The sequence below is a fragment of the Berghia stephanieae genome, chromosome 4 (genome assembly GCF_034508935.2).
Source record: "Berghia stephanieae isolate SIO BIC M18660-M18661 chromosome 4, UCSD_Bste_1.3, whole genome shotgun sequence".
Classification (NCBI taxonomy): domain Eukaryota; kingdom Metazoa; phylum Mollusca; class Gastropoda; order Nudibranchia; family Aeolidiidae; genus Berghia; species Berghia stephanieae.
Genome location: NC_088363.1, coordinates 85,942,289 through 85,961,863, shown reverse-complemented (window position 1 = coordinate 85,961,863; position 19,575 = coordinate 85,942,289). Strand labels below are relative to the sequence as shown.

Genomic DNA, 19,575 nt, shown 5'->3' with positions numbered 1-19,575 from the left:
GGTTAACCCACTCAACCCTAACACGGACTATATCCGTAGTTTACCCTGGTTACTTTTACCCCGTGCCTATTTATTACATTTTTCTGAGACAAATTATAGGCGTAGTATCAAAGCTAATGTTTTTAGTTTTTACATGTTAGTGGTAGTTGAATAAGACTATCTATGTACATGCTCATTTTTAATACATTTTTTTTTCAATTTTGAGAAATAGCAAAAATCTCTAGGATTGAGAGATGAAAAGTAGCAAAAATCTCTAAGATTGAGTGATGAAAAGTAGCAAAAATCTCTAAGATTGAGTGATGAAAAGTAGCAAAAATCTCTAAGATTGAGTGATGAAAAGTAGCAAAAATCTCTAAGATTGAGTGATGAAAAGTAGCAAAAATCTCTGGGATTGAGTGATGAAAAGAAGCAACAATATCTAGGATTGAGTGATGAAAAGTAGCAAAAATCTCTAAGATTGAGTGATGAAAAGTAGCAAAAATCTCTAAGATTGAGTGATGAAAAGTAGCAAAAATCTCTAAGATTGAGTGATGAAAAGTAGCAAAAATCTCTAAGATTGAGTGATGAAAAGTAGCAAAAATCTCTAAGATTGAGTGATGAAAAGTAGCAAAAATCTCTAGGATTGAGTGATGAAAAGTAGCAAAAATCTCTAAGATTGAGTGATGAAAAGTAGCAAAAATCTCTAGGATTGACAGAGTTGATAAAAAAAACTTGTCAAAAAATATCTCACTTGTATCTTTTTGAAGGATTGTCAGGTTTGAGCCTTTTCTACACGTTGAAATTGAAGATCATCTGAAAGGTTATTCGAGGTGTGTATGTTTTCTGGCCAAAATAGATATGATGTGTTTTGTGGTTGTCCGACACACTCCAGGCCAATGATGGCGTTGTCTATGTTTACATTTCCAGTCATCGCGTTAGATATGGAATGTTTATTGTATTGTTGTATGTATGCCCAGGAATGGAAATTGCCAGATGCTTCAAAAGGTTCCACAGCATCCGTGGATGGAAGTCATTATCTTGAACTTAAAATCTCAACTTATGAGAGGCTCACTAGATTAAATAAAACATCCCTTTAATAAGATATCCACATCAACATCAACATTCTCATGACATAATATTATAATCTCCCGTCATCCGCCATTATTGTTACATGTCCTGATATTCAATAATTCATGTTAACAGATATTTTTAGTCTCTGTATGCATATGAGCGTTTTGGTGAATGTGTGTGTCTTTGTGAGGGTGTGTGTGTGTGTGTGTGTGTGGGCGCACTTGTATAAATGGGTGTGTGTACAAAAATGTTTTTAATTATGTTTTACAATTTTGTGCGCCTGGAGCTGTTTTGTCAACGGGATTGGGCGCTATACAAATAAACTTTATTATTATTATCTTGTTTTACTTTCAAACCAAATTAGAATGTATGATGGCGGCTGACGGGAAACAACAGCAGTTTTATCTTTATGGCTATGGTTAACATTGTTACCGTAAAATATTAAACGGGGGCAGCGTGGCTCAGCGGTACGGTCTTTGCTTCTTACCCAAAAGGTACCGAGTTCGACTACCCGTCTTGTTGTGTGTTAGCTCGCCATGCGGTGCTGCACTGCGGCTAACGCCTGGGTTATTACAGTCTACCCTTGGGATAGACCCTAAAGACAAATTTCCCTTTCGGGATGAATAAAGGGAATTTTATTTTTAAAATTTTTATACCAAAACAAAGGGACAAATAAATAGAAAATAGCGATCAAAATTAGACTAAATTAATCTTTGTCAACACGTAGATAGATGAAGCACAATCACAAAGGTAACACGTTTTAAAAAAAAGCTAGTTTCATTATATTTCAATTGATGATGACATAATACCCCCCCCCCTACCCCCCCCCCCCCCCTTTCCCACCCCACCTAACAGCACATCAAGTCTTTGAATGTCAGGTTTTAAGAGTGGAACAAGCTAGCCTAACTGTTTTGATTTTATTTCTGGGGAGGGGAGGGGCGTGCCTCGTTATTTTAAGTGTACTGAGTCAGGCAAAATATAATAATGAATATTTGATTGCTGCAGCTGATGTCAACGGGTGATAAATACAGCAATGATCGCAGTGATAATTATATTAACAAGGGTAATAATGTTGGTAGTCGTTGATGGATGGCGAATATGACGTTGTGTCGATGACGATGTTTTTTTAAGTTTAGCTTTCCAATAGCTCAACTGGTGCTGGTATAATGTGGTCTAGTAGTTAGACACTCGCTGTCGGATCGGAAGGGCCTGGGTTCGAGCCTCATTCGGCGCATAGTTGAGTACCTGGCCGTTGACATTGTTGTGTCTGTCGAAAAAATAAAATGTAATATCGCCTAACTGGCGTCATGTCTCGTTCTATAATATGTTACGTGTTGCTGTTGGTCAGGAACCCTTTGTAAAGCGCTTTTGAGCACGCTTAGTGGATATTGCTCTATATAAAAGCTCAAGTTATTATTTCTTTTTTAAAGAGCACTGGACACGGAACACACTGACCGGTTTCCAATCCGAGTTCAGTCGAGTTTGTTTTTTCTTCTTCCACCAAGCAGTGAATAGATAAATATCTGAGCAAGTGTGTATGTACAGCAGGCACCGGTTCAAGATAAATATCTGAATAAGTGTGTATGAAAGGTGCCAGACAAAGCAAGAAAGAAAATTACTAGGAAAAAAAACAAAACACCCCAGTCGAGGTACACTGATTTTTTGGGTAGTTTTTTTTTTTCCCTTGTATTTTTCTTTCTTGCTTTGTCTGGCACCTTTCATACATACTCCTTCAGATGTTTATCTTGAACCGGTATCTGCTCCTGGGTGGGGTTCCTGACCTCCCATAGTGGGCAGGGAGGTACGTACTGTGTTTTCTATCCCCGTATATATGGTTTCCAACTTGCATTCTGTCTTTGTCTTAGAATGAGATTACTTGGTTTTGTCCTGGCCCTGGCCGGAGTTCTGGCTGGGAGGGAAACAGTCAAATGCATAGTTATTGTTTTGGGAGATGATGTTTTTTTTCCTTGTAAATCATCTCTCTGTTATGATTATTATAATTGTTATTTTGAATTTATAATGTAAGCATTTGAGTGTATTCCTCTTAGTGGGGACCTTGCTTGTGTCCAGATGAGACTTATTGGTGATCTCAAATACAAATCAAGCTATGTTTTGCTAAGTCAGTGATAGGATAGGTGGCATTTATATTATTATGGACTATATGTTGTTACCTTGAGCAAGGCATTCTACACACATTACCACACTCTACTCAGATATGGAAGAGTACCTTGCGATATTTTAAGTATGATGCTAGAGAAGACACGTCTAGCTGGTGGTTTAACCTGTGTGAAATGAAAACGTTTTTCATCTTATGGTATTCTGGGGAATAAATGAAGGCTTGAGATGTGCTCTGAACATGATAAAATGCACCATATGCAACTGAATGTGAGAATACCTTATATAGATTATGTATCTATTTATTATCTGCTAGTTGTCACGCAATTCGTGTCGTAGTGAAAAATAACACGATGTGTATCTGGAATGTGTATAGATTGTGATAATATTGAGAGATTGTGGCAATATTGAGAGCCAACGAAAAATATTCATGTTTCTGTCAAAGTTGTGTAAATGTTGAGGCTTCTATGTAACACACACACACACGCACACACACATACACACAAACACACACACAAACACACACACACACACACACATATATATATATATATATATATATATATATATATATATATATATACTCACCCACACATTATACTCACACCCACATAGTAACACAATATACACAAAGAGAAATACGCACGTGCACGTCCCTGCAAGAAATTATTGGGGGGGGGGGGGGGGGTATTAAAACATGCAAATGCGATCACGGCACAGCCAACAAGAATCAGTGAGTGTGCTATAATTGCTGTTTTCTCTGTTTGAATGTGTTATGCAGTGTACATTCTGTTGCACATAACGACATTATTACTAGGACACAAAGTACGGAATTTTGCACGTCTGTTCCCGGACACCAATCCACAGATCATTTACATCTCTGCCCTACTGGTCACAAATTCTTTGATTAATCAATGACCTTGGAGAAATCGTCATTACAATGACAAAATCATTTTTAAAGGCTGATTTTGATGTGCCCTCCGCCATACACTGACTGAAAACCCTTTTTTAAACTAGAAAATATATATTTGGATTATGGATAAACTGAACTGTCAAACAATTGCAACTCAGGATTAATAATCGCTATTTGAAGTATAAACTTTTTAGGCAAAATGTGAGAGAAGACAAAAGATTTGCCGCATTTTTTACTAATGATATCGTGTAGTAAAGCGTTCGCGACAGACCTGTTTAAGGTACGTGGATCGGGTCAACTCCGGCACCATGAGAGAGAGAGAGGAGAGAGAGAGAGAGAGAGAGAGAGAGAGAGAGAGAGGAGAGAGAGAGAGAGAGAGAGAGAGAGAGAGAGAAAGGGGGGGGGTCTCCATATAGCAAATGATAGAATGTCTCACTAACAGATGCTGTGACCACACGCATGCGTGAAAGGGGTCTTTAACTCACTCAACCCTAACACCGACTATATCCGTAGTATACTCGGGGGTTACTTTTACCCCATGCCTATTTATTACATTTTTATCTAGGCGTATTATAAAAGCTAAAGTTCTTAATTTTTTACATTGTAATGGTTCTAGTTGGATAAAAGTATCTATGTACATGCTCATTTTAAATACATTTTTTTTTCAATTTTGAAAAGTAGCAAAAATCTCTAGGATTGCGTGAGTTAAGACTACTGGCACCAGAAAATCGCTCAGTCACGCCAGAATAATAAATAATCCTAATATAATTATTGTATGTACAAACGACGGGTTCAAGAATAATATAAGTCTACACTAACAATACAGGAATTACGTATGGACAAAGGTACGTAGTGTTAGGAATTAGTGACATTATGAGAATGAGATTGGTGGCAGGACTTTGTATATTATAATAGAATAACATGACCCAATTAGTGTGGAACACTCTACCAGGAGTAATCTCCCCTTGTTTGGAGTTGGATACAGTCAGTCAGTATCCCGCATTATGTACTTTTATTATATCATTATTACGGTCTTTTTATTTACCCCACCCCTCCCTCCGTCCCTCCATCCTATATACGTACAACCCCCCACTCCCCTTTTAGAGGAAGTGAATAAAAGAAAAGAGAATAATACAACACATACAATATATTTTATCTCGTGGGGTGACTTTCTATCCTTCTTTAGGAACGACATCAAAGTCACACAGGGTCCATTTAATGAATTTCTATTATAATATTTAATAATAATAATTTCCTTCTATTATTTAAAAAAATAATAATTCACTAAATTAGTACCGCATAAGGTTGTCAAAAGAAATGTATTAAGGAGAAAATAATCATGAAGTCTATTTTTTTCTCTCTCATTATTTTGCTATGAAAAAGCACTTTTATTTACAAATCAATGACGATAAACAACATCAACTGATCTCCATTGCCGCAATCATATTTCAAAAATAAATAAATAAATAAATTAGTGGGTCCTACCAGCTTAGTCCACTGCGGTAGAGCACTCACCTTACAACCAAAGGGATCGGGATTAAACCGGCCCTTGTCGATATCATTCTTCAATTTACCCAATGATAAGGGTTACTTAACTCCGGCGACAAGGGCTGACCGAAGGACAACTAAATTATGGATGTCCCAAGTCCCACTCATTTGTGTAAGCCAAACTGTTTACTTTCGCTATGCCATTGACGTAAAAATACAAATATGTGACACACGAACACTGACAAATCACATTTTAAAATACTTGGCCACAAATCTTTTGACTTCATAGTACTTAGTACCGTATATCGATCGATGATAACGATACTCAGTTTCTTAAAAATTATTTGACACGATATTGCAAATAGGTGCCAGCATGTGTAAGACGCATTGTCAATATAGGGGTCACCATAATCCATTCAGATTAATTCATTAATATAATATTTTTATTGTCAAAACTTTTCTTTCGTTTCTAATGCTTATGATCAACAAGTCTGTCGTGAAGAATTATCAAGACACCAACTTGACCTTATTATAATATATCATACAATCTTGTTTACTTTTTAATATCCGTGCATGCATAATTTGATAGTTTCTTTTGTTTGTATTAACTGTTATACAAGGGTTAAATATCTGAAAAAAATATATAAAAACACCACACGGAATTTGAAGGTCTTTTGAGTTAAATATCCCTCAATGATTATGATATGATAACAATATGAAATTGAATTAAATACTACAGATGAATGAGAATCTCATTCATCTGTAGTATTTCATTCATCCTGTTTGTTGATGAAGGGGCAATCCGAAACGTCCATTTTATCTGTTTTCGTAATAAAGTTGAAGTTTACATTCAATTTCATATTGTTATTTATTTCTTCGAGCTTCGAGCAGCAACATGTACATTATGATTATGATATGATATGATTACGAAATGATAACAAAAACCAAAACATTTGACAGTGTACGAGAGGACGGATGGCTTTTGGTCACACAACGCACGATAACCAGCCGGGATTAACCCTACCCGTCCCCTAATCCTAAATCTGTGAACCGTTGATCGTGTTGCTCGTTAACTAATCAGACTTAAGTCCCATACATTTCACGGTGGATAATTCCCCCTGTTCAGTGGGACGGCGTTCACTACATTTCCACTTTTCGATCACAACACATTGTGTGTCCCCTATCACCTCTATTTGGTTTTATGTCGTGGTGAATAATAAGTTGCTGAAAATCGGAATTTTGCCTTTTTAAAAAGTCAAAATTATATTTTCCTGAAGGTAGGCATGGTATCGTAACTAGTCAAAGCCGTACTCTAGAAAGAAACGTCTTCAAAAAATTTGGCCAGAAAACTCTTCCTTGAACTCCTTCAAATATCGATCGATTTAAATGACCGTCGTCGTCTTGGCCAAAACTTCTCCTGGGACCTCGTGAGTTTCCAGAGTACGGTAGTTTACTGGTTTAACTCTCTTCTTGCCGGTCATTTTCAGTCTTTTCCCAAAATGACAGGCTTACCTAGCAGAAAAATTGATTTTTCAAAAACTCAAACAAGCTCTCTGCAAAACAACGTTATGTTCTTATTAATTAAACAAAGATCATTCTTCAAAGTTTCTGATGTACAAAATAAATCTAAATAAGAAAAACGTATATTAATTGTGTCGTAACAAATGTGACGATTTTGCTGTAGCTGGTAAGGAGATGGTTACAATGTAATAAAAATAAAATGTCGTAGTCCGATTAGAATATAATTTCAATTTTGGGCATTCGATTCATCCCGGCATAGAACCACAGTGAGACCGCGAGTCATATAGAATCATTTTGGTGTAGTTTTCTAATTCAGATTGTGATTTTCTTAGCTATTGTCCACCATAAAAATGTGCTAAAATCTGTTTGCTGGACGTGACCCAGCCTAGGAATTAATTTTGACTCGGAGTGTTTTCCAGCCTATCTACTTGCCATCGACAGGATTTTCGAGTGAGATGTGGTTGTTATGACAGATGGGCTGTTGTCTTATTTATGTATTTGGGTTAAACTATTTCACAGGGAAGACCATTTTCAAAGAAAAGTGATTTCTACACGTTTCTAACACGATACAACATTCTGGATACAGGATAATATTCGAATGTTACGCCGTCACAATCATAATATGCTTATTCAAGACTATTTTAGTCATTGTTGTTATTTTTTATTTTGACCATCCTATTTCATCTCATCGGTAAGTTGGTCGATACCCGAAGGTTATTTTAGTCTGGTGGAAAAAAGGTGCATTAATTTTTTAACGTTTTGTAACCTTAGTTGTGGCGAATGTAGGAATAACGAAAATAATGATGATATGGTGATGATGGTTGGTGATTATGATGATTATGATGATGATGATGATGATGATGATTATAATAATAATAATAATAATAATAATAATAATAATAATAATAATAATAATAATAAATAATAATATATAATAATCATAATCATAATCATAATAATAATAATAATAATATAATAATAATAAAATAATAATATAATCATAATCATAATCATTAATTAATAATAATCATAATAATAATAATAATAATATATAATAATAATAAATAATAATAATGAATAATAATAATAATAATAATAATAATAATAATAATAAATAATCATAATCATAATAATAATAATAATAATAATAATAATAATATAAAAATAATAATAATAATGAATAATAATACTGAATATATATAATATAATAATGAGTAATTAATAATAATACACGTACACAATGTAATTTAGTAAGAGATAGAGAATTGACATTAAACAATGCGCGTTGACCTCACAGTGTAGATGAGTAATTGACGATGTAGTAATATCCTGTCATTAGATAGCATCTTGTTTGATGTATACACTTACATTTGAGCCCCACTCGTGCGCCAAACATTGAGTCATTCCTTATACATTGTAAAAATGCATTGTTTTATTTATTTATTTATTTATTTATTATTTATTTATTTATTTATTTTATTTATTAATTATTATTATTTTTATATTATTATTATTATCATTATTATTATTATTATTATTATTATTATTATTATATTATTATTATTATTATTATTATTATTATTATTGTTATTGTTATTGTTATGCTATTATTGATATTGCTATTGTTTTTATTATTAATATTTTACTATTGATATTGTTGTGTTTTTTTGTTAATAATAAAAAGTAAATAAATTGATTTAAAAAAAGAGAAGATAATAGATAAGTAAATGAAAAGGAATGAATGAATGATCTTGGCTATGCAATCTCAAGGATGCTTGTCGTGAATTGTGCGGTTGTCAGTATGTCCTCCCTCTACTTGCTAGATTCCTTATATTTTTCCATGCACCCCAGTCGCGTGCGAACGTTTCAAGAGCGAGCAGATTATATTCCGTCTTTAGTTTTGATGGGATAGTTTGGGGTTTTTTTTTTTGGTAAAAAAATAAAAAGGAGTCATTTAATATCACGACATGAGGTAAACTATAGATAGTATGTGCTTGCCTAAGAAACTCACAACATTGCCATCCGGCATTAAAACGGACCAACACACAAACTTATGAGTAATCTTTTATAGTCTGGTTAATACAGTTCGGTGAGAATTGGATTCAATAGTTTGATGTCACGCCCAGTAACGGCGGCCATCGTGGTTCTGAACAAAGAAAATCGGTACTTTTTATTCTTCATGCCGGCTAGAATTTTTCATATGTCTTGTGATCAGAATGTTTAAAAGTCATCATCATCACCATCATTTTCATCATCATCATCATCATCATCATCATCATCATCATCATCATCATCATCATCATCATCATCATCATCATCATGACCATCATCATCTCGTATCGTAAAACATCCCAAAACCCAAGTATGTTTATGGCTAATTACTAATAATGGAAAGTTATAAAAATAAATTGTATTTTGGTCATTCAACCGAGTGTTCATGACGGCAATAACTAGTACGTCACCGAGCTTTAATGGCGGATCACCAAGCTATTTTTCATAGGGACTTGAGAATTTGCCAAAGACGAAAGTTGACCTGCCTGTAGTACAAGTTTCTATTTCCGATCCTCACCCATTAGACTGGTCAGACGTAGTAGCCAAATAATAACAATTACACTGTTTGTTCGGGTTTTCTTTTGCGTTTATGACTTAAGTAACTTAGTTCAGTTGTACAAATAGATTCCGGGATGTTTTTTTTTTCAAATGGTAACGAAGAAAAAGAAGGAAAAAAACCTTTTAAACATTACAAATGAGTCACTGCTTGTTTTCAAATCGCGTGCAATCAAATGTTAATGTGAGTCATAATATATACAATATGGTTTGGTACATCTGAAGTGGAAATATGCAGTTAGATGTAGTCACCCAATTTCATCATTATTTTTGATGATGATGATAATGATGATATTAATTAATAATACTACTACTACTACTAATAATAATAATAATAATATAATAATAATAATAATAATAATGATGATAATATTAATAATAATGTATTGATTCATCGATTAATTATTTATTCATTTTATATTGCATTCTTTCTCCCAATCTTTTCTTCTATTTGTCCATCTGTCCGTCTGTCTGTCTGCCTGTCTGTCTATCTGCTTGTCTCTAAGATTGGCTATCTATCTATCTATCTATCTATCTATCTATCTATCTATCTATCTATCTATCTATCTATCTATCTATCTATCTATCTATCTATCTACCTAACCTATAGATAGTATGCACTTGGCTTAGAAGCTCATAACATTGCCATTGGGAAGTATAACGGACTAACACACAAAACTATGTGTAACCATGAACCTTTATAGTCTGGTTAATACAGTTTAGTGAGAATCATTCACAAACGCGGATGGCAAAACACAATAACAAAGGCTTGAGTGACGTCATCTTCATTCTATCTATATCTATCTGTCTTTTTGTCTATATATGTATATATATATATATATATATATATATATATATATATATATATTATATATATATATATATATATATATATATATATATGTATATATATATATATATATATATATATATATATATATGTATATATATATGTATGTATATATATATATATATATATATATATATATATATATATATATATATATATATATATATATATATATATATATATATCCATTCATTCGCCAACCGACTATCTTTTGTAGATTAGAGCTTTCAAATAAATGTCCTATTGGTATTTATTATTTCCCCAAGTCTAATTATTAGTCATTAGCACGAGACGTCTAGGAAGGAAATTTAGTGTTTTTGTTCCTCTTTCGACCCACGCCATGACAAGTCATAGGTCAGCTGGTCCGTCCGGGCGTAAGATGGATGATCTCCACTCATCACATTGCACTCGTGCCGCTCTCGCTGTTTACTCGTTCACTTCATCTTGTCTTAATAAGTGGCCTATCAAAAAACCCAGCTCAGCACGTACATGGTTGGGTTTTTAAAAAAATATATATATTAACCCTCTCCTTACCACCTACATCAAAATCGTCACATTTGTTACGATAAAATATGCATTTTTCTTATTCAGATTTATTTTGTAAATCACAATGATCTATGTTTATTCAATAAGAATAAGAACATAACGTTGTTTTGTAGAGAGATTGTTTTTGAGTTTTTAAAAATTCATTTTTCTGCTGGGTAAGCCTGCCATTTTGGGGAAAATACTGAAAGTTATGTAAAAGTGGCCGGTAAGGACAGAGTTAAACGAAGTCTATTTTTATCGTTAGTTTTATTGTGAAAATGTCTGTTTGACATTATGTGACGTCGTCTCTAGACTATTAATAGACGATTTTGTAATTAGTGTAAATATTATAAATCCTGCAGAATCAAGGATTGTATCCATTCTTACGTTTAAAAGGAACATGAGTTATCTATTATAAATTTGGGTTTGTTTTGTTGGTCTCTAACTTATCCTGGTATAATATTTGCCAAAGACAAATGTTGTATTAATGTAACTCGATTTTCAAATATATCTTGTGGATATCAATATATCAAGTGAAAAATTTGTTTTGTGTTGAATATATTATATGTAACCCCGTATATCGGATTTGATTGTTTAGTCAATCACCATCCGTGGAAAAGAGTGATTTAAAAAATATGATGGTGTCTATTCATGATGGAATGCGATTGAAGATACATTACTATCGGTGTTTACGTTTTGAGGTCAATTCTTCTAACATTCGTTCCATCTAATAATATAATATAAGTGTTAACATTGCACATATCGTGTTGTGTGGTGGTTGTTTCTATATACGTGATTTTCTTTTACCAGCCAATTATTGATCATTTGACCGAATCTCATCATTATAAAAACATTGGAGTTCGTCTTTAATTCGGGATTTATTGCTAGGTGTAATCGTCTATGACATTTCTGTGTTGTGGATCAAAGAGACGGTGAGTTTTATGTAGTCTTAATGGTTTGGTTTATACCTGGTTTATCATTGAATCATTATCAACAAAGTCCAAATTGTTGCTGTCATAATGTTTCCAGCATATGTGATTAATTGATATTCTCTTCATTATCTTAATCATCGTCATTATCATCATCATCATCATCGTCATCGTCGTCGTCGTCGTCGTCGTCGTCATCATCATCATCATCATCACCAATGTCATTTTTATGATTATGATGATGATGATGATGATGATGATGATGATGATGATGGATCCTGAACAGTGGTCTCCATTCAAAAGATTAATACAGGCCCAGATTCGGATTACGATTATCAGACTTAAATTATTAATGTGTACACATATTCCAATTAAAGAGCGCCGTGAAACTCTTTACAACACAGCGCGCGCGCACACACGCACACACACACACACGTACAAACACACTTTCTCTCTCTGTCTCATCTCTCTCTCTCTCTCTCTCTCTCTCTCTCTCTCTCTCTCTCTCTCTCTGTGTGTGTGTGTGTGTGTGTGTGTGTGTGTGTTTCAAATAATATAGAGTAAAATAGAAAATTTTCTAGTGTTAATTTATTAATTCAATTTAGTAACACGTACCACACACACTTACACAAGCACACACACAAACACACACACATACACACACACATTATTACGCGATAATGTGGGTATTGAAGTCTTTGGTTCGGGCTATATATTACAGTACTCGTGCACAATGGATCTGTTGCGCGGACCAATCAATGGCTGCCGATCTGATTATAAAGAGTTTTGTCCCTTATTGACCAGAATAGAAACGTTTTTATTGACATATCAATCGACTAAAACGACTCCGACCTATTTGAAGTCCCAGGTTTAGGACTCATAAACAAGATACGTTGTTCAGATTACTGCGTCGTGAGTTCTTAAAAAAAATCAATGCGATACGCACGAATCGAATCCGTAGGTTTACGACACGGAGATCTCATAAGTTATGATAGTGATACTAATCTTCCCGCCTGTTATTATTAGCCATAAAGGAATGGGAATGGGAGTAATGCGATCTGGCTATCGATTTGGATGTAACACGTGTCGAGGTCCTTACACATCTTACCCATGACTGAAATAAATGCTACTTACTCCACACTGCTACAAAACTTTTTTCTTTCTTCTTCATTCTCCCCCCCCCCCCCCTTCCCCACCCACCCCCCTCTCCAGAAAACGTTTACTTCAAATGTCGATTGAATAAGATGTCCTCTCCAACTTCGCGAAGTCCCGGGTTTGAGAGTTTATGCCAAGATGAGGGCTCATTTCAATCGATCGATATTTAAATTTGAAGGAGGACATGTATATATGGCCAATTTTTATTTTATGACGTGTTTTCCCCAGGGTACGCCAGTTAACTGGTTAACAATCCTAAACTCTAACACTTCTCTAAGTAGTCATATTATATATATATATATATATTTTGACAAGGTGGGAGTCACCTGGGGAGTCGATTTAGAATATTGAATATGCGCAGAAAGAATCGTTTATCAATCCCCCCCCCCCCCCCCCCCCCCAATTCCTTCCCTCCCTTTCCCCGTTCCTTTCAACTTCTTCATTGTGCGATGTCAAAACTGTTACTTACTTGGGTATTTTATACTATTCTGCCATGTATTGACAAAACGTCTTTTTTTGTTTTTGTTTTTTTTTTTTGTTTACATTTTTGCCAGAAAATATTTTATTTTTTATTTTTATTTTCTTTTCTTTTTAACTCTTTATCAATTGATTAAAATGGTCTCCAATTTGCAATGATACTTCATGAACTTTGGACAAATTGATCGTATTAATCAAAGATCTATTAAGTAAAGTTTTTTTGTTTTTTTTTCTAAAATCCCTGGCCAAAAACTTTTTTAAATGGCATTTTGTCAGTGTACTGCAGTGTTTTTTGTTTAGGACAAACCAATAGTTGCGTGGTGATAAAAGACTTATTCAACTCAAATAAAGGCACTGTTGTACTTAGGAATAAGATATACCAAAACCTGTTGTAGTTAGGAATAAGATACCAAAACAGTAGGGGGTCTGTAAAGATATTTTCTCGGTTAGATTTCATAGAGGAAATTCTAAAGGATTAAAATTTCGATTCGTGTAGCATGTGTCGTGTAACGTGATCCCAGTTTTTATATGATATATGAATATTCAATCGGGGGCAGTCATTCATCAACATGGGTGAAATCGACTTAAACGAATGCTAATCTCGTCCAATACAATCATCTCTCTTGAAATCCTACATCATGTTCGACACTTGCTTGGATTTTGTTTGTTTATTGTTGTTTTGTTTCTCTCTCTCTCTCTCTCTCTCTCTCTCTCTCTCTCTCTCTCTCTCTCTCTCTCTCCCCCCCCCCCCCCTCTCTCTCTCTCTCTCTTTCTCTCTCTCTCTCTCCCTCCCTCCCCCCCCTCTCTCTCTCTCTCTCTCTCTATATATATATATATATATATATATATATATATTCTATCCATCTATCTATTTATCTATCTATCTATCTATCTATCTATCTATCTATCTATCTATCTATCTATCTATCTATCTATCTATCTATCTATCTATCTATCTATCTATCTATCTATCTATCTATATGTATCTATCTCTATCTCTCTCTGTCTATCTATCTATCTATCTATCCATCTATCTATCTATCAATATATCTATCTATCTATCTATCTATCTATCTCACTCTCTGTCTATCGATCGATCTATCTATCTATCTATCTATCTATCTATCTATCTATCTATCTATCTATCTCCCTCCCTCCCTCTCTCTCTCTCTCTCACTCTTTCTTGTTTTGTTTTTAAATATAACCGCTCTGTCCATAATTGTCCACACTTCTGAATCTTACTACCGGTGGTGTGGGGTAAAGCGGAGTGAACTGTACTTATCTCTATTGTCAACTACCGATTCCGCCTTTTTTTCTGACGCGCTTTTTAATCAGTTGTAGTCAGAGGTCAAAGTTTACATCTACGGACACATCTGTTGGGAGTTGGTGTTCTAACACTTTTATCTTTCTGTGTTGTTTTCTTGTCGTAAACATGGCCTATTTTCTTTTTCCTTTATATTCTTCAATGTGTTTCGAGGAATGTTGAATATTTTCACGCTGGAATAATAATAGTGATGCAATGAAAAACAAATTTATGGTATTTATTTCGATTTTGCTTACTCCACTTTTCAGTCATAATCAACAGCATTGTGTGAATTATGTGTTGGTGTGTGCGTGTGTATGTGTATGTGTGAGTGTGTGTGAATGTGTTCTTTTTAATTTTCCCCCCTTTTTTTCTTTTTTTTATTTTTTTTCTATCTTTTTTTATTTCCCCCTTTCTTTCTTTCTTTCTTTCTTTCTTTCATTCTTTCATTATTTGTTGGGCAGTTTAGTATTGATTTCCATTTTATTAACAGATAAGAAGGGTTTTGAAATATTGTGTTTATTATTTAAAATCACATTGCACTTTTACACTAGAGCATTGACGTAAGACTAGATGTGTGTTTTTTGTTTTTTTAAAGTGAATCGTTTTTTAGAACAGTAATCAGTAATTGGCGATAAGTTTCCGATAAGATACACAACTTACCCTGAAAGATCATATAGAGAGGTGGGCCTTTGGCCTACCAACCTCCGCTGCACGTCCAACTCGCCTTGAGCATGCATTCACGTAAAATATAAAGATTTTTTTTAAAAACCCACCTCTGTTTCAAAAACTAGCATCTTTCACCTTTCTAAGAAACATTTTGATTTTTCAGAACTTTAGTCTGTTAAAAAATACCGGCCAATCTGACCCGTTGAGTCGAATGAAAACGAAATTTGGTTGTTTACACGGTTCAAAGGAAATGCCGTAAATAAGCTTTCATGGACTTCCTGTGTTGTTTTTACAGTGTCACGTGACCGTTTTGAGAAATTTGTCGTCTGCTACAAATAATTAGACCGGTAGGGGGTAGATATTTTCGTTGGAGCAGAGAAAAAGTGAGTATTATTTCTTGGACCTGGGGAGAGGCCTGGGGTCCACCAGCAGTCAAGTTTATTGAATAAAAGAAAAAAAGGCCTTTTTAATAATAATAATACTTTATTGCATCCCAAAAAGGAAATTTTTTGTACAGACGTGTTATAATTTACACATAAGATAAAAATACAATGGAAATAGGATGTATATATATAAAAAAGGAGCAGCTCTATAACCAGAGCTGCGCTTTATAATATGAATAATTTCAACACTGTAAAATAGTTAAAACTGTCACTATAAATTGAAAATTGAAAAGATTGCAAAACAAATAAATTAATAAATAAATATTTATATTTTTAAAAAGTAAAAATGAGAAATAATTATATAAAATGATTATTGCTTGTTGTTATAAAGCCTAATACTGGACGGCAGAAAAGATTTTCGGTGTCTCTCTGTTTTCGTTGAAATAGAGAAAGGGCGACCACTTCTTTCTGACATAATAATTGATGGTCTTAGTGGATGATACTGGTCATTTAATATTTTAGTTATTTTATTTATACAAAATTTCTCGTATAAAAGATCTACATCGTCAACATCATTTATATAGCGTTTAATGGATTTTTTAATATTTGAATTTATTTTGTTCCTTTCCACTGCTAAGCAATTGCCTCCCCAAGCTGTTATACAAAATGACAAAACACTTTCGATTACTGCTCTATAAAATAATGTGCAGAGGGTTTTATCTATTCTAAACTGAGAGAGTTTCGATAAAAAATATGTACGTCTGCACATCTTATGCCTAATTATTTTCAAGTGTTCATCCCACTTGAGCCTGTCATCAATCGTTACACCAAGGTATTTGTAGTGAGGAACTCGCTGGACGAATTGGTCCTTTAATTTTAACGGTTCTATCGGTTCCTTCACTCTCCTAAAGTCAATCACTAGCTCCTTTGTCTTGCTTATGTTAAGCTCTAGATGGTGGGCATCACACCAAGACACAAATCTATCAATTTCTTGCCTATAAGCCACTTCGTTGCCATTTGTTATGAGGCCTTGAAGAGCGGTGTCATCTGCAAACTTTATTAAAGGTACACTCAGGTTTTGACTTCTACAGTCATTCGTGTATATTGTGAATAATACAGGGGACAATACACAACCTTGAGGAGCGCCAGTATTTGTAGTTATACAGGAAGATTTGTTTTGCCCTAATTGAACATATTGTGCTCTCTCCGTAAGAAATTCGAGCACCCAAGCAATTATATACTTGTTTAAATTCAGACTAGTCAATTTTTGAACAACCAACTGAGGTTGCATTGTATTGAACGCTGAAGAAAAATCTGCAAAAAGCAATCTGCAATAGCTCCTAGCGTGATCTAGATGCCTGTAGATGTTGTTTGTAAACAGCAAAATGGCATCCTCTACGCCACGTCCTGGTTTGTAAGCAAATTGATGACTATCACTCAATGGCATAAACTGATTCCTAATTTTAACAAGAACAAGTTTTTCTAAAGATTTCATGACTATTGAAGTCAGTGCAACAGGTCTGAGATCGTTCATAGTTTCAAGTTTTTCTTTTTTTGGAACAGGAATAATTTTCGAAGTTTTCCAAATTTCAGGGATTGAAACGCATTGGAGGGACCAGTTAAAAATATGTGTATAAATGGGGGAAAGCTGGTGGGCACATTCTTTTAATAGTTTTCCTTTCAATCCATCCGGCCCAGCAGCCTTCCTCTCGTTTAGTTTCGAAAATACGAATCTCGTTTCCTCTTCACTGACCTCAACAGCCATTTCATCTTCCAAAGCCCTGTCTAATTTATGTTTTTCATTTTCAATATCAAATTTGTTTGCTGTGTCGAAACGTGAATAAAATTTATTTAAAGTTTCAATTTCGATATCTTCTGATATAATCGTGGGCTTTGGATTATAGTTCACAGCAGTTTTAAGCCCCGCCACGTGTCCCGTATATCCCCAGAAGAAAAGCATTTTTCAATTTTATTTTTGTACTTGTCTCTACCACTAGATATTACCCTCTTTATCTCTTTTTGTTTTGTTTTCAGATCTTTTTTGTTTCCTCTAGTATAGAGAGTTTTCTTTTGGTTCAATAAAAGTTTTAGATCTTTTGTTATCCAAGGCTTGTTGTTAGGATAATATTTTATTTCTTTTTTACAAGACACTAGCTGTTCACAGAATTTTAAATACTCACTCACACAGTCATTCAGCTCATCCACACTATCACACGATTCGATAAAAACATTCCAGTCAGTGCATTCAAAACAACCACGCAAATCTTCACACACACTTCCGTTCCAGATCTGTACACTTTTCTTTACTGTTTTTACACGTTTAAAAACAGGGCGGTAGGTGGGGAGTAGCAAGAGCATGCAGTGGTCAGATAAACCTAATGGGGCACGGGGTAAACATTTATAACTATTTTTAATATTACACAGGAATAAATCTAATGTTTTTTTTGTCCCTTGTCTCGCAGTCCACGTATTGATGAAGTCCGGGAGAGTAAAATCGTTACATTGGTTAAAATCGCCAGTGACCATCAATACGGCATCGGGTGACTTAATTTGAATGTCCTGTATTTCTTTCCTCAAAATATTTTTCGCTGTGGTGTTGTCTGATGATGGTGGAATGTAGACGTTGATGATGATGACATGAGTATATTCCCGGGGTAGGTAATATGGTCGTGACGAAACAGTAATAAATTCAATATAATCGTCACAATACATTTTCTTTATCTGACAGTTATTGGGGTGGCACCATTTGTTGTTAATATATGTGCACACCCCACCCCCCAGTTCGTTTATTTACATTAGTCCGATCTCCTCGAAATAGTGAATATTGTTCAATATTAAAACATGATGATGGTATGTGAGGAGATAGCCAAGTCTCTGTTAACGCTATTATGGAGGCTTGACGATAGTCACTATTAAAACGACACAGTGAAAACAGTTCATCAATTTTATTTTTCAGTGATCTTACATTACCTGTCACTACACAGGGTAAAAATGGACGAAAAGGCCGTCTGTTAAATTTTGTTTTTATTCCTCCCTTTCTCCCCCTCTTTCTTACTTTAATAAACGATGTGTCAATAGTGGGTGGTGGGGGTGACACGGGTTGGAGGGATCGGAGAGTCTCTGGAGTATAAGTTATCGATAGGCTTATTTTGGCAGTAAAATCACAGGCTAAAACACCATTTATGCTTATAAATATACTAATAAATATAAAAATCAGGAACAATATATACTTCACATCCATTTTGAATAAAAATTAGGCTTAAATTCCGACGATTGAATGATAAATGAATAAAAATATGTGTAGAAAATAGGTAAATATTCACAACACGTCTGTTGTCGCCGGAAGCCAGCGCCAAGCACTAATGCACCAAATTGCATACCTATCTATGGACACTTTGTTCCGTATCTTTTTCCCAATAAACTTTTTTAAAAACTTGGGGCCAGGGTTGCTAGTTTGGCCTCCTGGTGGCCAAATTTGAGAAATTTGGCCTTTTCCCAAGCCATTTGGCCTCCCAAAATTTGGTTTGGCCACTTGGCCTCCTGTAACCAACTTTTTGGCTTCCTCTGACTTTCCCCGTTATATCGTTTTA

General features: G+C 34.4%; 1 protein-coding gene across 3 annotated transcripts in view; it reads left to right on the top strand.

The window, feature by feature from the left end:
• Window positions 1-19,575, top strand: part of LOC144971455 (uncharacterized) — a 378,626-nt gene that overhangs the window by 337,827 nt on the left and 21,224 nt on the right. The gene's annotated exons all lie outside the window — the stretch shown is intronic.